Source organism: Tachypleus tridentatus, chromosome 10 (assembly GCF_004210375.1).
Source record: "Tachypleus tridentatus isolate NWPU-2018 chromosome 10, ASM421037v1, whole genome shotgun sequence".
Taxonomy (NCBI): domain Eukaryota; kingdom Metazoa; phylum Arthropoda; class Merostomata; order Xiphosura; family Limulidae; genus Tachypleus; species Tachypleus tridentatus.
In genome coordinates, this window is record NC_134834.1 from 172668352 (window position 1) to 172678674 (window position 10323).

The following is a 10323-nucleotide window of genomic DNA, read 5'->3' on the forward strand; positions in this document are numbered from 1 at the left end:
CACTGATGATGTATTAGTGAGTGATTATAATGAAAGTTTATATGTCACTGATGATATATAAAAAATTATAATCACTGAATAAAAAGTAACAGAGCGGTAGAAGCATTATTTCAAACATCAAACTTCGCTGTTGATTTTCTAGTATCGTTACTGCTTTTTGTATCCACAAGAAAGTGCTTGTTAAATTTCAGAATGTAAAACTCTCGTTAGTATTGTTAATATTAATAAACGAACTTACTACAAAGGTACATGTAATAAATAACTATGTCATATTTAATAGCCACGACGTTATATATTAATATAGCTGTTCTTAATAAACTGTTACTGTTCTGTACTTATAACTGTTGACAAGGCTAGTACTATACTTACTGTTGACATGTAAGGCTACTTCTGTACTTCTACTTACTGTTGACATGTAAGGCTACTTCTATACTTACTGTTGACATGTAAGGCTACTTCTGTACTTATACTTACTAAGGCTACTTCTGTACTTATGTTGACATGTAAGGCTACTTCTGTACTTATACTTATGTGTATATTACACTTTTTCTCGTCATTATTTCAAAATTCTTTTTCAGTTCAAAAAGTGTGCAATTTTGTGGTGGAAGGGAAGTAATTTTTGTACCTTCGTAACTGTTAGAAAAAAAAACAAAACAAAGGCTAAGTACTGAACGTGCCAGACTGAGGAACTGTTGACGAAAACCTGAATTTTGTGGCCATAAATATCTTATTAAATTAATGGTCAAATCCCATTATTAGATTAGAGTAACCCGAAAGTTGGCGATGACAGCCGTCGACCAGCTACCTACTCTCCCCAGTTCTAAACTGGGGAGAGTTAAAGCAGATAACCACTGTGTGACGAATATCTTTAAGGAACAAACCTTTAACAACAGTTCACAGTAGGCATAGTTATAGCAGAAAAGAACAGCCATAGAAAGTTTTTCTCAAAAATACAGCGTAAAGAAAGAAACAGTTATAGAAAACTGTTTTCTTTGTATCATAAATTAAACGTTCTACCAAGTACAAGTTCGACGTACACAACTTCAACATTACTGTTAAAAATCTCATTTAAATATCTGTCCTTACTACAGATACACATGTAAATTAACTTTAAGATGTATACACAGCATTGTTCGGGCGATAACTTTGATATTACTTTTATTCTAATGGCCTCTACTTAGATGTATATTTTTTAATAATTATAAGGAGCCTTTTTTTCTTTCTTAGATATAAATTATCTCGATCAAAATTGTTGTTGGTAAGAATACTATTATTAGCGCCATTTTGAAAGGTACGTGTAAGGTCCAAGGTCACCTTTTATTTTAAGTTATTTCATGCTCCAATTTTTTTTTCTACAATTAATAACCGGAAACGGTGACTACTATAATCGGTAAAATGTTAACATGTTAATCGGTATGTTAAAAATATCAATCTAACTGATATTGACGAGACATGTATAAAACAGAACTTACTGAACAACCACAGATAATTTCTACATTTTAATGTTTTCAGCGCTTTTTTCAAATGGTGTCTGAAAACAAAATTTTGGATTTTCAAACTTACAAAATGATAGATGGTTTTTGGTGTGTGTGTTTGTGTGGTTTAAACTAAAACGAGATACTATTTATTAAGTTTATCTGAAGTTTAATGTAATTTGATGCCGCCACTCGGAGGATATTAATGATACCCCTTCAATCCAAACAAAGTTAAACTATCATTCCAATTCTTCCGGAAATGAAGTCTGATTTCTGTGCGACTTTGAAGTTACTGCTTAACTACTTAACTTAATCATGTTAGGAATAATGTTCAATACCATTAACAATGAAGTATCTAAAGTTAAAGTACTGACGTATGTCAAAGCTTGTAAACAATAAACGAGAGTACAGCAGAATAAATGGAATACAGTGTTGTATTAAACGGTGAAGGTCAAAGATAGTTTCCGTTTTATCTGTTGCAGACAAACGTATTTTGGTTGTTCTGAATTTATATTTTTAGTTTTGATCGTCTTGTTAGACGACTGCTCGTCCAATAGAGGGGGGCTCGGCATGGCCAGCTGGTTGAGGCACTCGACTGGTAATCCGAGGGTCCGCGGATTCGAATCCACGTCACACCAAACATGCTCGCCCTTTCAACCGCAGTGGCGTTATAATGTGACGATCAATCCCACTATTCGTGGTTAAAAGAGTAGCTCAAGGGTTGGCAGTGAGTGGTGATGACTAGCTGCCTTCCCTCTAGTCTTACACTGCTAAATTATGGACGGTTAGCGCAGATAGACCTTGTGTAGCTTTGCGTGAAATTTAAAACAAACAAACTTAAAGACGGGTCGTTACCTAAAATCAATGTATATAAACTATATGCCTACATGTTTAATACTTTGTAAGAATCGACAGTTTATCACTTTCTTTATGAAGTTATGCAATCGTCCGCTAGGCGCTTGATGACATTTTAAAGTTGTCCAGTTCCTAATACACGATGTTGCAACTACAATCCAGTACGTTCAAAATCTGTATAAACTGTTAAAACGCGATATTTTTGCAAGAACGAAATATAATATTAGGAGAAGCAGTCATTTAATTTTATCAGCAGGTTGTTCAGGTAAAAAAAGATTTAATCTCCTAGCACTGTCTCGTGGATATATCAAAGTTAATAATCCAGTCTGTTTTGTTGCTTAATTAAATACTGGTGTTTCAGTGCTGTTTAGAACCTCTACATTGTTCCTTGTTCAGTAATGTCACGTTTCTGATATTCGATGTGTTTCACGGTTCCTGGTTTCGTTCATCGTTCAGAAACTTTCATAAGAAAAGGCTCAAGAAACTTAGAGTACGTAAAGGTGGTAGTAGAAGGAAGAGATTTTCGGCTAAGGAATGTGTAGTGGATAAAGATAGTAATATTATGAAGAGACTTTAGCCTTAAAAACCGAAGAGTAGGTAGGGAGTGTTTTTTGGAGTTAAGAACAAAGCTACACAATATGCTATCTGTGCTCTGCCCACCACGGGTATCAATACTCGGTTTCTAGCATTGTAAGTCCGCAGATATATCGCTTAGCGCATAATTATCATTAGTATATAAAAGTAATGTTCCGACCGTTATGGATTTTCATAATTTTTTCTTTCTCTTGTGAAAAAAATAATCTCTTAAGAAAACAATAGCTCTATAACGAATCAGCTTTAAGCGTGATGGCGCTAAGCGAAGTTTTACTGTATTGTTTACGAAATGTGTCTCTTTCATTACACAGTTTAAAATAATGGAACAAAGAACACGGAATAAAACATCCAAAAAACAATGTCCCGCTGCTATCTCAATTTTTTCTGGTGTTTCTAGCAGTGTAATATGAACCGTTTAAACATCAGCCATCTACGCAATATCATTGGGACGGCGGTAGGTCTTTGGAGATTTAAAACACTAAAATCAGGAATTCGAACCCCCTCAGTGAACACAGCAGATAACCCGATGCGGTTTTGCTATAAGAAAAAAACAACAACACAGGCTCCAGTGGGAAAATTCAACAACAAACGTTTTCGTAACAAGTGACCTACGAATCTCCATACAGAAAACAAAGTATATAATATCTCATATAATAGGTGAAAACCTTGTCTGTTTGTTGTTTATAACTAGCATAGTCGAAAGCGTAATTTTTGTTTGTTTTTGCAATTTCGCGCAAAGCTACACGAGGGCTATCTGCGCTAGCAATCCCTAAATTAACAGTGTAAGACTAGAGGGAAGGCAGTTAGTTATCACCACTTATCAACAACTCTTGGGCTACTCTTTCACCAACGAATAGTGGGATTGCTCGTTACATTATAACTCCCCCACGGTTGAAAGGGCAAGCATGTTTGGTGTGACATGGATTCGAACCCGACCCTCAGATTACGAGTCGAGCGTCCTAACCACCTGGCCATGCTGGGGCCGAAAACGTAAGAGAAAACTATATGTACTGACAAATCCTGAAGAAAACGTGATAGCTGGGCGTGGCATAATTGGTCTGATTTTCTATTTGATGGCTTCGTAACGAAACAAGACTGAAGGCTAATAATAATGTCCTTTTTCTTAAGTGATGACGACACTATAGTAGGTAGAGAACGTTAAATTTATCAATACCCAAATAAATTATTTATATATCCTTCACATGTAAGAAACATTGCCTTCAGTTACATATCTCCATACGTATAATGTTAAAATGTCCCTGTTTAGAGCTGATTCATTTAGAGTTGTAACCATGAGAACTTCCAAAGCGCTAAACAGGGTGTTATTGTAATTTAGCAATTGTTGTTGTTTTTCATTTGTTAAGACCAGAAGCTCTCAAACTGTGATCCGCGAGTTCCCTTTAAGTGGTCCGAGGAAAGTTTTTTTTATAATCACAGAGAAAAGCCGATAATTTAGGCCTTCAAAATTTAGCTATATTACCAGGAAAATTAAAGCGAAAAGCTTAAACCTCAACGTTATGTGGCTTTCGTGTTAAAATTGGAAAAAACGTATACTATATTTCAGACTTTTCACTCTTTATAAAATAATGACCTGACTGCTGGTTCCATTATGAAAAAGGACTTTCTTGTGATGGAACATTAAAATCAGTGTTAAGAACTCCACTATTAAAGTTATGGCTGGGAGAACTAGACAGCACTCTGAACTTGCAGACAAAGCAGTTCGTTTTCTAATGGCATTTGTGAGACAGGGTTTCCACCATTGGCGGCCCAGAAGTCCAAATACGGAAGAAAGATGAATTCTAAGTCCCCATGAGTGAAGGAACTGATAAATATATGTCAACCACACTACATCTGCCACATCAAATGCTAACGAAGCCTTCTGTCAAATACCAGAGCCACGTTTGGCCCAAGGCTAAAAGTGAGGAACGTTAAACCTAAAATTACAGAATTTTGTTCAAGAAAAAAAATTATAAACTTATTTTGTTTTGTTAAATTATAGTTATAATAATTATAAATTATATTGTTATAATAATCTCCACCAATCTTTCATCCCAAATTCAGGTGGTTCGCAGACAAAAAGTTCGAGTCACAGTTCTAAACTACTTATGTGATTTTAATATTTTAAAATAATCCTTCTACCTCATTTATTATAATGTAACGATTACTAAAAGTGAACATTGAATATTTAAGAGATAAATTTTCAACAGCTTTGCTGGGGTCGCAAATGTTTTCTGATGTTAACATTAACCATTAAAACGGAAGTTGTTTTACAAACAGTGTGACTAGCCTGTGTTGTGAATTGTATTATAATTTTGAATAACATCCTTACAAGTAAACTCAAGTCATTGTAATACTGCGGAGATAGCCCTTGTGTAACTTTGAGCAAAATTCAAAAACAAGCAAACAAACAAACATTGTAATATTAGTAAAATACGTTTAATTCTAGTCGATAATAATTGACATAAACCTACATACATTTATGTCTAAGTTGGCTACTAAAGATTTTTCTAACAGTAAAATAATAGTATATAGGGTATTAATTACGTTTAATTATGATTAGAATTGAAAATAGTTTAGGGACATCATAAAACACCTGTTAGGTTATTTATTAAAATAAGTTATATGATAAGTACATTGATTCTTATAAGTTATATGATAAGTACAGTGATTCTTATAAGCTATATGATAAGTACAGTGATTCTTATAAATCATGTGAGAAATTTATTTTAAATGTGTAGGTGAAAGTGTTTTCAGATGTTTAACAACTTTCAGTATTATATCAAAATAATAACTTTACATCCAACAGCGACATTGATTATAAGCTGTAATAAATACACAAAACATACTTGACCAATATCCTCTAAAAGTTTAAACTTCTTCATAGTTCTTTAAAAATAACAATCTATAACCAAGTACAAGTCTGGTCATTGTGGTCCCTCAAACATGCCATTTTTCTTAGTATAAGAGCAAGCTTTCAGAAATATATGGAATGTTAATAATTTCATTATTTTGAAGCATCTTTAACTTATGATAACTCGTTATTATATAAGCTGAACGCTTTCTTAACTGAATATATTCACAGCACGTTTTTTGCACATCTAATATTCAGAGATTCCACAATTTTGTAATACCCATCTAACCATATCCAAATACCCACTGGAATATATTACAGATACATTTGTGGAAATAAAATACATACTGGAAAGATAGTATGCCATTGTTTTAAGTAATCACAGAGTTTTCATCGTAGTTATTACTCTAAAACAAAATATTTATCTGTTTCCAAGTATGAACTAACAACATAGTTTTAACGTTGTCAAGAGTATTACAGCTCAGGGACATCTATATCCATGTGAAACTTTAAAAAATATGTTAAAAGCTTTACCATTGTCCAGAAATACTGTAACACAGATCCTTCAGTTTGTAATTATATCTTAAATAAACATTTTTGCCTTATATTAAGTATTACTGTATAAAGGAGCTTTTAGATTATAAACTTAAATCTTAAAGAGCAATTTGATTTATTTATTGTCGTAAATAAATGCTGCAAGTGTAAACTTAACAAATATGTCTATCGTCATCTGCACATTTACTGAAAATATGATTGTGTGTTTTGTTTGTCTTGGATTTAAAATTTGGTAAGATCTTCGTCAACAACGAGGCACTAACGTGAGCCACCGCCCTCACTGTATCTGCTACGAAACGTGCTGACCACAAAAGGGCCCTGTCTGTCACCTGCTGTCACAGGGTCCCAGCAAGGAAGCAAAACCTTTTGCACTTGTTTGAAGCGTAAAAAGTTTATAAAAATATTAGAGTAAGTTAAATGAAGGTATAATACCTTATTCGAAATTCTTCGTAAATTTCCCTTTGTTTCTATGAGCACTGTCCTGTTTACCTGTCTTTCTGCCGCCTTTCTCAGACAGGTGAAGCCATTCGATTCGTTACGTTTCCTGTGACGTGTTTCAGACTGGTGATACGATGTTAACAACAATACTCCCTCAGGCTGTAACGTTTTCTACCACACTAACACCTAGAGAAGTTACTAAAGTCAAACTGTTTATAGTATTAGAAATTACTAAAACCAAACTAAACTGTCTGATATATTGAGTATGTTATAACGTCCATGATAAAATCAACTTTCGCTTGCAAGTCTCTACACTATACTATACAGAAGTATACGCCTATGGTATGTCACTTGCTTGAACGCTTGTGGCGCTCGCTTCTCAACCAATCTTGTAACAGCGCACGTCGCAAGTGGCTCCATTATTAATTTTGCGGTGACTATGTTAAACATTCAACTTGTCAATAGATTCCTTTCTTTGTGACAAATTATTAGACTTTTCAAACGATCCAGTCGATAAGAAGTGAGTTAAATAATTCCGGAAATAATTACAACTTTGATTTTAATAAAATTATACAAAAAATCAAAGCGTTAAGGAAAAACAAACAAACACTTAATGGACTATTAAAGTTTGTAACCATTTGCTTTCGAACATTATTTTACTCTTGTCAACTTCGTTGGATTATCCATCGGGTCCGATTGTTATTTATTCACATTACTGCACGAGTGCTTTTGTTTTATGCTTTAACCAAAAATACTTTTAACTGGGTTTTGTATCAGTCTGTAGACATTTTGTAAGACTACAATTTTTTGTCTACAAATTGTCGAATTTGAATAAAAGATGACAAAAACATATGATGTTTAGTTCACTACGATAACAGTTAGCTCCATATGATATTTAGTTCACTACTATAACAGTTAGCTGCATATGATATTTAGTTCACTACTATAACAGTTAGCTGCATATGATATTTAGTCCACTACTACAACAGTTAGCTACGTAATATGTTTTGTCCACTACTATAACAGTTAGCTACATAATTTAAAACTATGTTTTAATACAATAAATATTTTTGGGATAGTGGTAGTGTGGTGAAGAATGGGGGGGAATAGGCTCCAAACTCTGTGTTGGGTTACAACCTCTTGGTAATATTTTTAGTCAGCCTGCTTCGGGCATCGCGTGTGATAAGGTCAACATTGTGCACACAAACAACGAAAGTACGTTAATATAAGTGAAGAATGGTCACCTGCATACACACACACACACACGCTGAATTACTTATAACTAAAGCAAGTATATGTGTGTTTGTTTGTTTTTGAATTTCGCGTGAAGTTACACGAAAGCTATCTGCGCTAGCAGTCCCTAATTTAGTAATGTTAGACTAGAGGGAAGGCAGCTAGTCATCACTACCCACAGCAAATTGGGGGCTACTCTTTTAGCAACGGATAGTGGAATTCCCTGTAATATTATAACGCCCCCACGCCTGAAAGGGCGAGCATGTTTGGTGTGACAGGAATTCCATTCCGTGACCCTCAGATTGCGAGTCGAGCACCCTAACAACCTTGTGTTTGTATGTGGTTACATGTTTTTAACTTAACTCATTTTTACGAGCCAGATCTACTACCATCCTTGCCACTGTCATAATGCAGGCAAATGGCGCATATGCACACCGTCAAGCCATGTGAAGCCAATTAATTTAATGCCTCAATTAGCATTGGTACCTTTACTAGTTTATATAAGGTCTGAATTTTTTTTTGTCGAGACCATCAAATACTACCGGATTAGACTTCTGCTTTTGTTACAAAAAACTAAAGGACTGAACGCAGGCGGTTAGAGACATGTCTTTAGGTTTAACGTTGAGAACCGCGTTTTCTGTGTTGAATTACGCAATATCGTTTCGTATATTTTACGTCTTCAAGTACTGTATGGAGTCAAAGACTGTTACACAGGTTTCTTAATTTTATATTAAACATTTCAGTGTTTTGTTTAATTTAAATTTAACTCTAGATTTTAAATCATGATTTTTCTTTGAAATATTTTCATGCCACTTTCATTGTATAATTATTCACATTTCTACAACAATTTAAAATAATATAGAGATACCCTTTTCTATCAATCTGTTCAGACATTTAAATCTTATTGTAGTTAAAAGTTAATACGTTGTTTGCATTTACAAATCCTACAACTTACATTCCTGACATCTTTAAGTTCTGCTGTTTATATATTTGATCCATACTGTTAATATCTTTAAACGCTACTGTTTATATTTTTGAATCTTATTTTTAACATTTATGTAAGATACATTTGATATTTCATTTCCTCTTTCTGCATCTTTAAGCCCATTTTAACCTCATTTATTCATATTATTTGCGTTTTGAATCTTATTAAAATAATCATCCAATTAGTTAGCTCTCTAAATCACATTGTTAACATCTGTAATCCCAATTATGTGATCACATTGTTAACACCTGTAATCCCAGTTATGTGATCACATTGTTAACACCTGTAATCCCAGTTATGTGCATCCTTAAACCCTACTTTTTCTTTCTTTAAATTTACTTTTTTTAGTTTGAATGTTGCACCTTTCATAATTTAGTTTTGGGCGTCTAGCTTCGAAGTTATCTTGTACATATTTGTTCTTGCACAATACATATAATTACGTGTTATATTGTGTAACGTTAAATTATTCAAATATATGTGTCTTTTCATTGAATCTAACAACATAGTTTTCATCATCTCATTCTTCCAAAGAATTATACGTTGCTTTCAGTTGATGTCGTTTTTGGGGGACTACAGAAGTTGGGATGACACAATACATGTCGGTGATATGGGGTTAAGATTATTACGTTATTTATTAAGTGCTAAGATTACGGTTATGATTAATAATCTCGTCAAGAACGTAGTGGTGAGTCAAGATTTTTATTGTAAAATAAATAAAGTAGCATTATATTTGGGAGCTACCTTAAAAAACCTGCAAAGTTTGTGATTATTAAAATTACACAACATGATATATATTATAATATTAATATTTAGTGTTTGAATATTATATTCATCTCTGTAATATATTAAACCGCTTCATTTCATCTGTAAATACAGACTACAGTTAGCTACTGAAAATTGCAGTCAAAATATATTGAAAAGCTGGCTTCATTGTAAAAATAATAATTGTTTGGTTAATTATAATAATTACTTCGAAAACAATTAATGAACGAAAGTAAAACAAATAATATTGCAAAAATCAAACAAAGAAAGAAAATAACCTACAAACGTTAATGGGTAAAGCAGAAATAACATTTGTGCTTACTTGTAAATGTCGATATGTGATGCTTTTCTTCATAAATTAAGCGTGGTAATTCACATTTCTGAAATAACTGTAAGGATTTCTACCTGCAACAGAGTGTATTGTAGACGTATTTTTTTTCACATGTAATCACACGACATATTTAAAAAAGTGACGATTTAAGGAAGCCAATTTTAAAAATATGCCAGTTAATTTACCTGGTAAATTTTTCAAGCAGTTATAAGCAAAACAAATGTAAGTGCGCCATCTATTGTGA

The 10323-nt window shown here is 33.3% G+C and overlaps 1 protein-coding gene across 2 annotated transcripts in view; it reads right to left on the reverse strand.

Moving 5' to 3' along the window:
• The window catches only part of LOC143230921 (CD109 antigen-like), an 83990-nt gene extending 76859 nt beyond the window's left edge, over positions 1–7131 (reverse strand). Inside the window, exon 1 of one of the 2 annotated variants that reach the window (XM_076465245.1) lies at positions 6820–7131. The gene's annotated coding sequence lies outside the window, so the exon portion shown is untranslated. Of the gene's footprint in view, positions 1–6762 lie in introns of both variants that reach the window. The other variant, XM_076465244.1, reaches the window with a different exon arrangement.
• Between the last annotated feature and the right edge of the window lie 3192 nt (positions 7132–10323).